The sequence below is a fragment of a genome, unplaced genomic scaffold (assembly GCF_019419815.1).
Source record: "Pyrus x bretschneideri cultivar Hongxiangsu unplaced genomic scaffold, Pyrus_bretschneideri_v1 Contig17, whole genome shotgun sequence".
Taxonomy (NCBI): domain Eukaryota; kingdom Viridiplantae; phylum Streptophyta; class Magnoliopsida; order Rosales; family Rosaceae; genus Pyrus; species Pyrus x bretschneideri.
The window spans coordinates 4,340,307-4,356,493 of record NW_025999468.1 but is presented as its reverse complement, the minus strand read 5'-3'; the positions used below and the strand labels follow the sequence as shown (position 1 = coordinate 4,356,493).

The window sequence follows — 16,187 nt, the reverse complement described above, 5'->3', positions numbered from 1 at the left end:
GTTGTCCAACCAAGGTATTTTTTTTCTCTCCTCTAAAAAGGAGGACAACTAGTGGCATGGATGTACAAAATCAGATTTTGCTCAAAGCTAAAAGCATAGAAATCTGTTTTAAGACTGTTGGTTCGGCCCAATTTTTAATGGATAATACTTGCATCACTTATGTGTGAGTCAATTTTAGGGACCATTGTAATAAAAACTCGTAAATTTTTTAGGACCCATTTATGTGACACATTAGCATTTAATTGAATTTTTAACAAAATTATAACGAAATGACCGCATTAATTTGCCACACCTATTTTCAGGGACTACATTGATTGATTTTCATTTTCAGAAACCATCTTGATGGTGAAGATAAATTTCAGGAATCATTTGTGATAAAATCCTTTCTTAATTGCATCCAACATTGAACTCGGTGAGTTAATTGTAGCACCAAACTAGTCATTGGTTATTATCTAGTTATTAATGACAAATTATCGATTCAATAACCTAATCACCGTTCACAAAGAACAATTTTGAATCAATAAGAGTTTAGTTTAAGAAAGTTATCAACCAAGGACCGAAACCAAGTGTCCTTATTATTTTTAGCACATTTTGATTTGTATATTTTGTTCTTGGAAATTGTTTCCGCCGGCTCTAATATGATGTCATGTTGTTTCAGGTACAACGCTAAGCACAAGAACGGGTTTTTAGGTGGATATCTATTGTTCTATTTCTTAAGATTTTAATTATGACAAACAATTTTATATTAATTTCATATTTGGTTTGTAATTTTAACAAAAATTATGCATAGTTCAACAAAATTAAAATTAAAATTACAAACCAAATATGAAATTAAAATAAAACTGTTTGTCATAATTAAAATTTTAAGAAATAGAACAACGGGTATCCACCTAAAGACCCGTTCCTCTACTTAGCATTGTACCTAAAACAACACTACACCATATTAGAGCCAGCAAAAGCAATTTCCAAGAACAAAATATGTTAAAAATAATAGGGCATGTGGTCGGGACTGAACTTAGTAGTGTTATAGTCAGGCAACTGCCATTTGCGGCGTTGGTAAATTTCGTTTAGCCGTGACTTATACATTTTACTTTTGCTTTTGGAAGATTGGCCAGAGGATTTACTCATTGAGTTGGTAGCCAAAGAGTTATTATAAATAAGAAATGGAGAAGGATCCACAACGAAGGAATGAACCTCCAACACTAAAATCATGCCTCTCCTCATTGTAGTCACACCGAAGGCTCTAGTCCTAAATGCCTAAAATTAGAGCACACCTTTGGTGAAGCCTAAAATGGCTTCTTTTTTTTTTTTTTTTTTTTTTTAATTTTAAATTTTTAAAGAATACAATTTATATATATATATATATATATATATATAATTAAAAAAAACTATACAAATACAAACGCAAACACATTTGATACAATTTGAACTACTTATTACCCGAGCTGCCAAGGGCATTAACCCAAATGTCAATTCCAACTACCACATAAAAAAGGGGAAAATTAGAATCCTCTACAATTTTTCTATATCATTTATATTAAACATCTATGCCTTTTTAAAAATTTGATTAAAGTGCTTTGACCAATAACCACCTCAAGCTAAATTACATGTCATTATTATGTTTTTTTAAATTAAAATAATTTTTGAATTTATCCTTTTATGTGACATCCCACATCGCCCAGGGAGTGATCCTTAAATGTATATTCTCATCTCTACCTAGTACGAGGCCTTTTGGGAGCTCACTGGCTTCGGGTTCCATGGGAACTCCGAAGTTAAGCGAGTAGCACACGAGAGCACTCCCAGGATGGGTGACCCATAGGGAAGTTCTCGTGTGAGTTCCCAGAAACAAAACCGTGAGGGCGTGGTCGGGGCCCAAAGCGGACAATATCGTGCTACGGTGGTGGAGCGGGCCCGGGAAGTGGTCCCACCCGGGCCGGGATGTGACATTGGTATCAGAGCCAATCCCTGGCCGGAAGTGTGCCGATGAGGACGTCGGGCCCCTAAAGGGGGTGGATTGTGACATCCCACATCGCCCAGGGAGTGATCCTTAAATGTATATTCTCATCTCTACCTAGTACGAGGCCTTTTGGGAGCTCACTGGCTTCGGGTTCCATGGGAACTCCGAAGTTAAGCGAGTAGCGCACGAGAGCACTCCCAGGATGGGTGACCCATCGGGAAGTTCTCGTGTGAGTTCCCAGAAACAAAACCGTGAGGGCGTGGTCGGGGCCCAAAGCGGACAATATCGTGCTACGGTGGTGGAGCGGGCCCGGGAAGTAGTCCCACCCGGGCTGGGATGTGACATTTTATCTGCATGATACACTTTTCGTGGAGATATTAGTAATTAAACTATATTTTCTCTTCTTCCAGATATGTTTTTTCGATCACAATATTTTTATTTTCTTTTGTTATGCAAACATTTAATATTATTTCTTTTTCCAAATGGTTTTTTTTTTTTTTTTCAAATAGTTGGTGATATTTTCTCTTCTTCCAGATATGTTTTTTCGATCACAATATTTTTATTTTCTTTTGTTATGCAAACATTTAATATTATTTCTTTTTCCAAATGGTTTTTTTTTTTTTTCAAATAGTTGGTGATCAACATAAAAGTTCTGAGTAATTTTTTCAATTTTTTTTGTGAAATTATATTTTTTTGGCTGTTTTTTTTTTTTAGTATAGTTGTTGACGAATTATTATTAGGTACAATACATTACGTATATATCATCTGCAAGTATATTTGAATTTACAAAAATCGTTAATTGGTATTAACGTACTAAAAGAAAGGGGTTTTTTTGAAATGGGTCAAAAGTCACTAAAAATTGGACCTATTTCAAAATTCAAAAGTCAGTAAAAATTGGACCTATTTCAAAAGGTAGTCTATAAAATTGGACCTATTTCAAATTTTCCCTAAAAGAAACTTATTTCGGTACGTTTGATTTTGTGGGATTTAAAAAATGTTTTAAACTATTTTGGAAAGAAAACATTTTAAATTGTAGATAATTATTGCTAAATTGTAGCATTATTGTGAAAATAAATTGAATCTAACCAACTTTCTTTTGTTTTATTTATAATTATCTCTAATGGATGAGAGTCTAATTAAAATGTTAGATTATAGGAATTTTGTTACAATATAATGTGCATATAGCACCAAAATTATGACAAAAAAAAAAAAAAAAAGTTTAATCAAATCACTAAAAGGCATGGATGTTAAATCTAAAAAATTCAAAACTGATGCGCCTATATGAAAAGATCCCAAAAAAAGGATACTGATTCATTTCTGCAATTAGGTGCGAGTTGTCTTCAACACCATTAAACGTCAAGGAGGCTGAACAGAATGAAGCATTGAAGCATGGAACTTTATTTTCGTACTCTGAGGACAAAACTCCAAGTCTTTTAACCATGAAGAACCAAGTTGCTACTGAAGTCGCCGGTATCCATGGTACATGTGACCTCTTGAAGTTGTTGAGATGGCGAGTGTCCACCAAAAGGATCCGGTAAGAGCTAGAATAAAAATCAAAACTACACTTAACTTCAACAGTAGCAGCGTTAACTTGTGCCGACTTCTGGGAGTACCAGCCATGAAGGGATCAGATGCAGAGCCATTTTCGGTATTTCCACGTTTGGAAGGAGAATTGTCCGGAGAAATTACACGAATAGGAAATCTAAATGCAAAACTATTGTTATCAGAAGAAGCTCTTCTGTCCAAATCTTCTTTTTCTCTTCTGTCCAATTCTTCGATTTCTTGCAGGCACCGGACCAGGAGTCTAAACGAATAGATAAAATTAAAAATCATACACAATCAAAAGACATCCAGGGAAGCTCAAACAAGAGAAAAACAAGCTGAAAGGTGAAAAAGGAAAATAAAAATAAAAATAAAAAAAGACAGAAACCCACAAATGTTCTGCTACTTAAATCCCAAGAAAATTGCAAAACCACAACAATTCTGAAGACACAGATCAACAATGTAGCTCCATGTCAGAAGCACATTTAGCAATATCTTAGCTAGGCTATCATAGTTTGTTACTAGCAGGAATGTCTACGCTATGCTGCAGGTTTTCAAACTATATCTGACAACAGACATAAAAATATCCATTGAAAAATTAAATGAAAATTCTGCAGCAATACAATCGCATTCTTAAATGTAACAATTTAGACAACCCACGTTTTACTTAAGCAACACTCACAAACCCACGAACAATCCCAGAAAAGATACTAACTTTAGAATCAGTTCAAGTATACACTTTACTTTTGTTTCTTCTTACCTAAGCAACACTCACAAAACCACAAAACCATTCCAACTGCTTCAAATTGATAAAGATTCATCAGCTATTTAACTCTACAAACAAGATAAACATATAAAATTTCGAATTCAAATCGAATCACACAAACAAATTATTTATGAATTGAGAACTATACCTTGTATGCATACCTAAGAAAATGTTGATTTTCTTTTGTTTGATACTAATGGAATAGGCGGCTTGCAAATTCTTCTTACTATTTATTTCTGGATTGCTATCAAATTGTGATAAGGAATCAAATTAGACTAATCGGGGTCAAGAAAATAGGAGGGGGTGGGAAGTAAGTGATGCTGGGGGGTTAAGAGTCAAGACCAATTGGAAATAAAGTGAAATAGCTAGTGTTTTAAGATGTGCAAATTTTAGAAAATGGAATTTATTGGGTCTGAATATTCCGATTTGAATCTACTGGATCCATTGTGGTAACCGTCAAGGTTTATTAGATGGAAGCAAGTTTGTAGCATCAAGATGATCAATCTTGAGCTTTTCGCTTGCAATCCTCCAAATGGGTACTACGGTGACCGTTGAGCGTGATCAAGCAATTTTCTTGCAAGAAGGGTTGAAGGTATAACCCATGCTTTCATATTGCTGCTGATAAGTGCTCTTTGAATTCCTATCCTTTTTGATAAAGATTTTGTGCTATTACCATCTTTATATAGAGGCTTGTATGGTTCATTGGTTTGTTACTTGGGGCCTTAGAAACCTCGCCTTTAAAATGTCTGTAATCATAGTCCAAACTAACTGCTTTGTCAATGAGTTAAGGTAACATATTCATTGCAAATGTCTGGCGTGCAATATTTCTTGGGAAATATGGTTAACAAAATGTGGAAACTCCTAATTCCACAAAAAAGTGCAAAACTTGTGCTGGCTTCTTATCAGAGGCAGACTCCAACGAGACACAGATTACACAGATTTGGCCAACCACTGACCCGTTTGCCCTTTTTATAACAGTGAAGAGAAGTGTGATGGACATCTGTTTATTAATTGCAGCTTAATTTTCTCATAAGTTTGGAGTATTACCAGTGACTGATTGATTTAGGGTTTATACCAGTGATGAGGAGGTTTCGAAGTTAAGTAAGGCTCTCCTCAAATTCAAGATGATCTCAGGCTACTACTACCATCAATGGTCATATGCACAAGATTAATTTTGGTGGGTCCGTCCCAGGCTGCTGCAGGTTTTGTCATCGGCGGCTCCAATGGCTCGCCCATGGTGACTGCTGCTTGAACACCATTTAAAGTTTGCAATGGGCGACGTTTTTAGAGATGGTTGTGTTGAAGGACAGACAGCTTTGTGTTTATTGACTTTTTTTAATTAGTGCAACCCATCTTGGCATTTGAGGGTTATCAATGAAGACATAAAGGTCATTACCTTTCTATTGCTAGAAATGCTGCAGGTTGGGCAAAACTACAGATGAGAATAAAAAAGGGAACAAATCAGAAGCTAATCTCGCCTAATGGTCCTCTCACTTTTAGTTGGGGATGCATACGTCATACGTGGCTTTTAATAAAGAGCTAATTAATCTTGCCTAATCCTTTATTTCTTTGCAAAAGGTGAGAGTAAAAAAATTAGGAAACTCTGATTAAAGAATATATTCTATAGAGTAGGAGAAGAAGTGCCACCGCTCTTCTCTACAAATTGCTTTATAACTTGAAAGCATACTCGAGTCACCTCCATCAGCTTCTTATCAAAATCGCCCTTCTCTACATTCATAATTTGGCTGTCATGCAGCAACCACTCAAGAGCTTCTATAAGTTTGCAGTCATAATTTATCATGTCATACAGGTCTATCTTATCGATCAGCTTGAAGGCGGACCTGATGCTGTACATGAACTTCTGAAGCTTGAACCTGGCATACATTGTTTTCGACAACTCTTTGTCCAGTACAGCAAGTTCCCCAGGCTCCTTCTTCACCATCCCGATTGGGATAAGCAGAGACCTCTTAGCCTTTCCGACCTTGTTCACCTCTGCTTTCACATGTTGGGTGCCATTTGCATCAGCCAGCGTAGAGCTCTTTATACTTTCATGCACTCCCCAGCTACGTACAGATTCAAAGCAGCTTTTAGTAAATATATAAAGCCTCTCTCAATTTTCACTCCTAGTACATGCATGCTAACGTAGACACCAAGTACTAATCGAAACCAAGAGGCAAAATAAATAAATAAATAACTAGTCTCGTCGGTTTCTAAGTCCCTTCGAAGAATAGTTCATGGTAATCCTTTCTGAGGCTTCTTTCACCTTCAAACACCTGATCATTTAATTTCCAAATATGCGCATGTATAAGTTAATCTTTTCCATTTTCCTTGAAGACATATACGTACTGCTTAAATTGCATGCAACAATTAAAGTTATACCTTGATGGATACTAGGGTTTTCGGGTCTGGATAAGTGCTCAAGGTCCGAGACTCGTTAATTGGAGTAAAGACGGCACCCTTGCTAATCAATTTGGTCATCAAACCAACATTCATTTTGATAAGGAGACGAAAAGGATCAGTATTATCAAGGAAAAGTTGATCTGGAAGCAAAGTAGGAAAAAAAAAATTGTTAGGTATAATATCATCAAACCCTAATTAAACAAGCAAATACAAGTGAAACGAGGATACCTTTAAATTTGGTTTCATCCCCACCTTCTCCTTCTCTGAGTCTGAAGAGGACTCCACCCGCAACTGCTGCACCAAAAGCAACAGCCTCAATAGGATTGATACCCTTTTTCTTCGGCTCTTTCCCGTTGAAGAAGTCCTTCAACAACTGTTGCACCTTAGGAATTCGACTAGTCCCTCCAACAAGCACAATCTCATGAATATATGTTTTATTAATGCCAGCATCTTCTAAAGCCTTTTTAATTGGCTCAAGAGCCTTAATCTTCTCCTCGTTGTTGTTGTTGTTGTAGTACTTCCTCCTGAATAATTTGATGAAAGAACCCATCATTCTGAGGACTCCGAAGCTATCTTTACCTCTCACGTGGCTGTCTCCAGTACTTGTAGCGCCCTTGAGCTCGAACACACCATTATTGATGGTCAGGATGTTAACATCATCAATTTTACCACCACCACCACCGACATGATAAACCAATATGTTCTTCTGTTCTTTGTCGTCTAGGCCATAGGCAATTGCTGCAGCCCTAGGCTCATCCAGTATCTTAACAACATTGAGCCCGGCAATGTTGCTTGCACTCGTAGTAGCCTGCCTCTGCGCATCTGTGAAATAAGCTACAACAAGCCCCAATATTACACCAACGAATCCAAGCTATATATCATATTCATCATCATCACCATATATGTTTTTCTTATTCCTACATGTATCATCCTAGAAGTAATTTTCATTAAATGTATGCATTAATCCAATCATAACTTGGTCCGTGTGTCAAACGCAGAACACGAATGAGATGTTAATTAATTAAACCATTACTTTAGTGCAATATATATACCTGGAACGGTGACGACAGCGTGTTTAATTTTCTTCCCCAGATATGCCTCAGCGTTTTCCTTCAACTTAGCCAATATCATAGCACTGATTTCTTCAGGACTAAACACCTTTGTTTTGTTTCTAACTTTGACCTGAATACAAGGCTTTCAATCCTTGTTCACAACCTTATACGGTGACAAGTTAATATCTCTCTGAACTTCCAGATCATCATACATAGCGTACGTACCAACGCAACTAATAAATTAAACTCGGTTGATAACAGTACACAGATTCAAATTTCTATATATGATGAATGTGGATAGATAGATATTTAAAAGCAACATATATTTCCCTACTTTCTTCCAATAAGCCACTTGACATGGAATATAGTGCGTTGTACGTTGAGAGACGCTTGATGCTTTGCAGCCTCGCCAATTAAAGGGCCGGTATCATCATCATCATCATCAGTGAATGCAACCCATGAGGGTGTGGCTGTATTGCCTAGTTCATTCAGTATATCTCTACACGACCACTTTTGTTGTTGTTGATGTACACTCCCACACAAGCATAGTTACTTCCAAGGTCGATTCCAATCACAACGTCATCGTCTCCTAATGCTAATGTTAATGCTAATATTGTTATCGCTATTCCAATTCCGATTCCAAACAAGAAGAAGAAGAACTCAGATGACATGATTAAATGAGGGAAAACATCGTCCATATATTAGTCACATATATACATGCAATAATTATATGAATTTGGTAAAATATACAGTAAAGCTATGTATCTATCTTGGTTTTGCATTATTGATGGATGGATGGACGGATGGATGATGAACTTCCATGAACATGAAAGCAGTTATATATGTACCAGAAACAAAGAAAAGCAGCAGCGCTAAAGTTGACGGCACTGATTTCATCTTCTTCTTAATTGTTACACTGTCTGGCTTTTTGTTAACGTCTGCCGGCAGTGCTTTTCATCTTCCTTCTTCAAGTAGTTATTCGTCTCTCTAGTCTCTGTGAGTCGGACTGACTCCGAAATTTCATTTATGACGTCAAACCTCCTATGGCAATTCGACAAGAGTCCGGAAACCTATTACCAAAGATTCGGTCGTGGAAATAAAATTCTAACCTACATTTTTAAAGGGAGTTTTAATGAAAAATCCACGGTATTGTGCATTTGAACAAAAAATCATATTTTTACACTAAAATGTCAATCTTGGTACTATTCACTTTACCCTTTATTTTGTCTTTATCGTTAAAACTCAAAGTTTTCAAGCCATTTTCATTAGTTTTCTTTAATTTAAATTACATGTTATTAATTTCTGAATAGTTGTTTGATGCATGTTTTTCTTATTTAGTGGGATATTAGTTTTTTTTTCCAGAACAAATGATTTTATCTACGGAGAGGGGGTTGGGCTAGCTCAAGTTTAGTCTCATAATGGGCTAGTAATGATATGGTTCAAATTCGCCTTTGACGAGAATCAAACCTAAGAATTCTCTCACTTGCAAGTGAAGAGGAATATTACTAAACCGTATTAAGTGGCAATAGGATATTCGTTATTTACTTTATTATCTTTTTTTTCCAATTATATTTTTTCGATCAAAATAATTTTTTTTTGTCCTACAACATTAAATATTATCTCTTTTTCCAAATAGTTTGTTTTATTGATTTTTTTTTTTTCAAATGGTTGGTGATCCAAGTGCAATTTTCTTGCACATTTTTTTTCAAACTGTTTTTCTTTGCGGTTTTTTATTTATAATTGTTGACAAGTTATTATTAGGTACAACATTATGTATATATTATTATTGGGTACGCTTGAATTTGTAAAAAAAAGTTTGACTGATACATTTATTTGCAATTTTGGTACGTTTGATTTGATACATATTATTGATATTTGTACATCATTTTTGATTTTGGTACGTTCAGTTTCATATATATCCCTTGCTATGTTTATATTGTTTTCAGTCCTATTTTCTTTTAAAGTATTGATATAAAAATTATATTGGTATGTTCAATTTTGCGGGATTCAAAAACATTTTAACCGTTTGAAAAAAAAATTATACTAAATCGTACTAATCATTGTTAAATTAGGAAGTTTTTTGAAAATAAATTGTATTCAACTTCTTCTTCTTCTTCTTCTTTTTTTTTTTTTTTTTTTACACAATTACTATAGTGTAGAGTTGGAACTCAAATTGCACTAATCATCTGCATATGCATTCAGGCTTCGATTTTGAATCAATAACGATAGTGCCGGGGTGTGTGGGTGTTGTTCTTCACCCAAAACAGGCGGGTTGGGCTGCTGAATTTGGGCCTGGGGTCAGCTGTCATGCGCCTTGGCCTGGGTTTCCCCGAAAGAGTCAAAATGACTCTTTTGCAGCCTTCGGTCCAGATCCAACGACCACCATTTGGGGCGGTTCATCTCGATGTCGTCGAGGAGATCGTGCAGAGAAGAGGCAGACGGTGACATCGAGGAGACCGTGCACAGGGAAAGGGTGAGGGTTGATGGGAAGGTTTGGACGTGGACAGAGGCCTGTTGGTTGCAGAGAGCAATCGCAACATTTATTTGCAGTATATATATTAATATTTATTTGCATGCATGTATATTGATATTTATACATGCAAATTTAATATTTATACATACAAATATATTCGTATTTATTTCAAAATCTCTCTGAAATCGCAATATTTATTTGCATGTGTGTGTGTGTGTGTGTGTGTGTTAATTTGTATAAATTCAATCCTTTTTTTTCTTCTATCATATATGAGAAAACCCAATTTGTGAATATTATTGAAAAACAGGAATGGCAGCTCTTGGGTTGGGCACATATGGCGCCTGTGAATTCTAGACTTATGTCTTTGATTTTCCTTTTTTTCTTGTTTTTTTTATTTTGGTTAAAGCAACGATAGTAGATTCCATAGATAAGAAAAAGAGTTATATCAAAGGCTAGCAAAAATGTCGCAGGTATGGAAAACACACGCACCAGCCAAATGGTACCACACATGCTCTAGTTATCTCTAAAGGGGAAAGTTTAATCAAAACGCTAGATTATAGGAAATTTGATTCAATATCATGTGCATTCTTTTGACTTGATATTTTAAGAAATATGGGTAGTGGCAGGTCATGTAATTTTGGTACAAAAAATGATTAATTCAATACATGTGGCATGCAAGTGTATCTTTACCACAATGATAGAAAGGTGTTGAGCATTTGCATGACAATGTGGATTCGAATCCCGTCGGTGACTAATCTAATAAAATTTATCATTTGACCAAAAGAAAAAAAATACATGCGCCATCAAAATTATTAGAAGAAGTGTTTAACAAATCTCTAAAAGGCATATATGTTTACCACAATGGATCTAGTAGCTACAAATTGGAATATGCAGACCCAATAAATTCCATTTTCTAGAATTTGCAGATCTTAAAACACTAGCTGTTTTGTCATTTAGTACTACGGTTTAATAATATTCTTTTTTACTTGTAAGTGAGAGGTCTTATGTTACACCTCGATCCCGACATACGTCTAGAATCGACACGTGACGTCACCAAGTACCTGAAAATCTAACATACTCAACTTCTGGGATATGTACAAAGCACAACTCAGGATTCAACTTGCGTAGTAATTTTTGGTTTACTCTATGGTTTCAGCTAACCTCTTTGTTAGACTAGCTACATACCCTCCAATGGGATCAAGCCATTCGTAGTTCACTATTTGTTAAATTCTGAACTTTTCATAAAACACTTCTTAGCAGAAAACATAGAGTACCACACTACATGTCAACCATAAGCCAAACTCATCTTGCCATTCACACACACATATACTTTCTAACACCATTCCAAAATCACATCAATTAATAACTTATACAATACACCAAAATGCAGGGCTAGAGCGACACAGTTCGGCTAAAGCCTACATCTCTGAAGCTTTCTCAATTTAAACCAAATCCAACAAATCAAACGATGCGATTTCAGACCACTCAACGAAATCCAACCATATCGGGTTCCGGACCATTCAACGAAACCAAAATACCAAGTGGGATTCCGGACCACTCAACAAAATCCAGACTAGGATACGATTCCGTATCACTCAACGAAATCACAGAGTAGAAGGGATTTCAGACCTCTCAATGGAATCTGAGTGGATACAATTCCGGACCACTCAACGGAATCGTAGAGCATGAGGGACTTTGGACCACTTAACGAAATCCAAACGGAGCAGAGAACCAGACTACTCAACGGAACCCCAGCAGAACCCAGTTCTGGACCACTCAATGGAACCAAGCAAAAGTCCAAGAAACATATCAACGGCTCAAAGAAACAAGACATGAATCAAAGTACTCAAATTATAACGGTTCAACGAACGAGAAATGAAACAATGAAATGAGATAAGAAACAAGCACAAGTACTAAATTTAGAATGGATCAACGAAGCAAGAAATGAAATGATATCGAAACAACGAATCCCCATGACAATGGATTAACGGTCCACTGCTAGCCCTCACATTTAACAAACAATCCAACATGCATTTCACAAATAACTTCAATACACAAGTCAAATCACATTTAATAAACATAGATTAATGGCTAAATATAAAAATCACATTTCAATATAAATCACATTTATAAAATGAAGTGATATCCACAAAGGATACTAAATACGAAATTAGGGTAATAACCATATCACATACATTAAAGTTACTCACTAACCAATGTAGGCCCACTAGACTTCACTTAGTCTCTAGTGGTACTTTTAGTATTTAAGAACGATTCGAAACATGTTGACCAAAAGTCAACTCTCAGTCAACGGTGGGGTCCACAAACCTACATAATTCGATTCGGAATATCCGCCTATGGATTTCCGATCAGTAATTTTCCAAGAGTCTCATTTATCTTCTAAAACAGTATCCTAAAGTTTCAGAACGATCCAACGGTCGGATCTCCGCCAATTGCTAGAAATAGGTAGCAGTCAACAATTAGTTTTACAAACTTAAGAATTCAATTCATCAAGATCCGTACATCAGACTTGATCTGTCAGTTTCAAATGTCCTGAAATATTACATATTATAATGTACTAAATTTTGGTGTCAATCCAACGATCGAATCATCGATTCATATAATGATCAAGTGGCTTACCATAATGAACTAGGTTCAAACAATCAAATCACATCATACAGATATCAAATCTGAAATCAGGACATCTAATTTAACTTAAAAAGGCATCGTCGACTCACTAGCCACGCGCCGCCGCAGGTGGTAGTTTCCGACGAACGGAAACCCAATTTTTCGACAAACTCCAAAAATTACTAATTTTCACAGAAATGTAGAGCAATTCAAGGGGAATAATTTTTATACCTGAGCTGAAGTCCAATTCGGCCGAGAAAATGCCTGAAATGCCTCGATCCGCCGAAAACCCAAAAAATGGGTGTTCTTAATTCAATGCCAAAACGAACTCCAACGCCCCAACCAATGCATGGGCTTTGTTCCTAAGGTTGAGGGGAGTCTAATGGTGGTGGTGGTCAATGGAATTGGCTTCAGGAATGGCGGATCGCCGCCATGGGACCATTGGCGCCACTGACGTTGTCCTTCGTAAAACTAGAGCCAAAACTAGTCGGGTTTAAGTGTAAATGCAGGAATGAGGGTCGTGGAGTCCTTTCTAGGTGGTTGTTTGATGTGGTTTGCAGGAAAAACCGATGAAAAACCATCAGAGGAGTCGAAGGAAATTGGGTCGGGTCAGCGAGTCAAAGGGATTCAGTGCTCATCTCCTCTTTCCCTTTCTTCCTTTCTGATTGGCTAGTTTCTCCCCTCCTTTCTCTTCTCTTATTCCCATCTCAGTCGTACACATGGCACCCAAATTGCTGCTCCAGCAAATCTGGGAGCCTTCCAGATAATGATCAAATGACCAGTTCGCCTGTCTTTGCTCACTTATATCTTATTCGTTATAGCTCTGTTTGGCGAAGGGTTTTCGCCTACACACTCGTGAGGTTGAGCTCTATCCAAATATGTACATAAAAGTGACAAAATAGATAGGAATTAAATAAGTCCGTGAAAGTCCGTTTAGTTCATTAAGGGCATATTCGTCCTTTTACTTATTGAAAAAAACCTATACGCCATAATTATAAACACGTCAAAACTAAGAATACGAAATACATAATTTTAAATAGTGAAATCCGGGGACGGGATTTCACATCTTAGGTTAGTATATCGCTAAAGGTGAATTTGAACTACATTATTGCGAATCCATTGTGAGGCGAAACTCACTCCCTTCCCATTAGTGTAAATATCTTTGGTTTCAAAAAAATTAAAAAAAAAAAAAAAAAAAGGCAACTTAGAGTATATGGGCCGAGTACATGCAAAATCGGGTACTAATATTAACTCAGCCAAAAATGTGAATTGCAAGTCCAAACCCATCGGCTAGCCTTGATTGTGTCCATCATCTTCATTTGCATCAAAAGTGCTTTGAATAAGTTAAATTGTGGATATGATTTTGAGAGTTTTAACGAAACACTTTCTGTTCACTTTTAAGGAAAATGACTCTTTTACTCTAAAAAGTCACTTCTGGTACTATTCACTTACAACACATTTTTGTACTTTTGATTAAAATTCAAAGTTTTTAAACCATTTTCATTAGTTTTCCTTATAATTTTTTTTTATGATATGCTTTTCACCTTGATTTGTACCGCTACATTATAGATTATAATCAATTAGATAGGAATTGTAAATTGGGGTACAAACACACGGTGAACATTCAAAACGCTCCACACCCACTGATCACCACCAATCACGTGTAATGTTCAAACTCCACAACCACCGATGATGTCCCACTCTCCAACTCAGTGGCCGTTAGCTATGGACTTGTCTTTCTCAATAGGCTAAACCAATCGTACAGGCATCACATGGAACTGATCCAAATCACAACTAAGTTGAATGATTTGGTTTCGTTTTTATGGAAATCACTTGCCTGTATTAATTCTTGATACTTGACATTTTCTTTTCTTCCTTTTTCAAAAAATTTATTATTACTAAGAGAATGATGTAAAGTTCGAAACTATTACAATAATTTAAAAAATATGTGAGTTTCAAACCCTGATTACATGATTGGAAATCCAACACCTTATCCATTAGAATATTATACCATATACATGTTTATTATGTTCCCATGTTTTTAACTTGAGATTTGTGTGTTTGTCGTTGGTTCGATCTGGATGTGGATTGGCGGCCCCCTTTTTACCGATAATCTTTACATGAAAATAAGGTATCAAGGCCTATCAAAAGAAGGGTACTTTGAAATTGTAACCTACAAAAAATATGGAGTTTGACATCGAGCAACATCACTAGATAGCTTGAGACTTGCATCAGGTTGGAGGCTGCCCAAAACCCTCATTTTCCTTTCACTATTGCGCGACTCCATGTGACTGCCGAATTCGGCTTTCCACAGTTTGGTATTTTTCTTTGGCAAACTGGTAACTTTCATTAATTTAAAAAATTTAATACAAGAAATAGAATGTTTAAACACAATTCAAATACAAGCATAATTTAAAAGTAAATACAATAAAAAGCACAAACCTACAACAACAAAAATTTTAAATGTGAAAGAATGCAGACTCCATCACACTAGTTGCACCGCCATTACCGATCTACCACCACCAACAAAATTTAAAAAAAAAACCGGTAAACAAAATGAATGAACAAAAAATGAGGGTAAGCGAGTCATTTGCTTAAAAAAAAACCTCAGTCTGGTCTATAAATTGGGTTTTGGGAGGAGTCTAATCGGTTGTCATCCAATCTTTAACATCATGGCAGGACGATATGGGCCTATATATATAAAAACTGAGAAGGATAAAAAGGTGAAACATTTAAAATACCATAAAATGTCCTTCAAGAATTGTAAAAATTACAATTGAACCATAAGAATTTAAAGTAATTCACCACATTTTAATTTTGAATGAATTTTGAATTTAAAACTTTAATTAAAAAAAAAAACTCCCATATTAATGGGTGGTTTCATTGTTTAGCTTCATTTTTTTTTTTTGAATAATTTTTTCATAAAAATATAAAATAGTTATTTAAAAAAAATAAATTACAAGATATAATCTAATATAAAAAGACCATAACGTGTAGGAGGATGCCGGTCAGGAGTTGGTACGATTTCCAATCGTACCAAAAAAAGAAGAAAAAGTGGATAGATCAGTGTGCGGAATTCATGTCAAGTGACTGACAGAAATAAATAAGATGATGCGATCATATCAACTTACATGCATCGAATTTTATTAGAATTTTAAAATTAAGTGAGCTTACACGAGAGTAATACTAGGATATGCGATCTTCTGAAAATCATCCCCCAACCTCTTTTGTTCTCCAAAAAAAAAAAAAAAAAAAAAAAAGATTTTAAATAGACCAAGGCAAACACTACAATATTCAACATACGGGTTAAGCGAATGAATTGGGATCCTCTGCATGTTTTACCCTACAAGACTATGCATGACTTTTAAT

The 16,187-nt window shown here is 35.8% G+C and overlaps 1 pseudogene; it reads right to left on the bottom strand.

Annotated features, from left to right (window-relative positions):
• Positions 1-6,497: 6,497 nt before the first annotated feature.
• Positions 6,498-8,415, bottom strand: LOC125476090 (annotated as a pseudogene).
• Between the last annotated feature and the right edge of the window lie 7,772 nt (positions 8,416-16,187).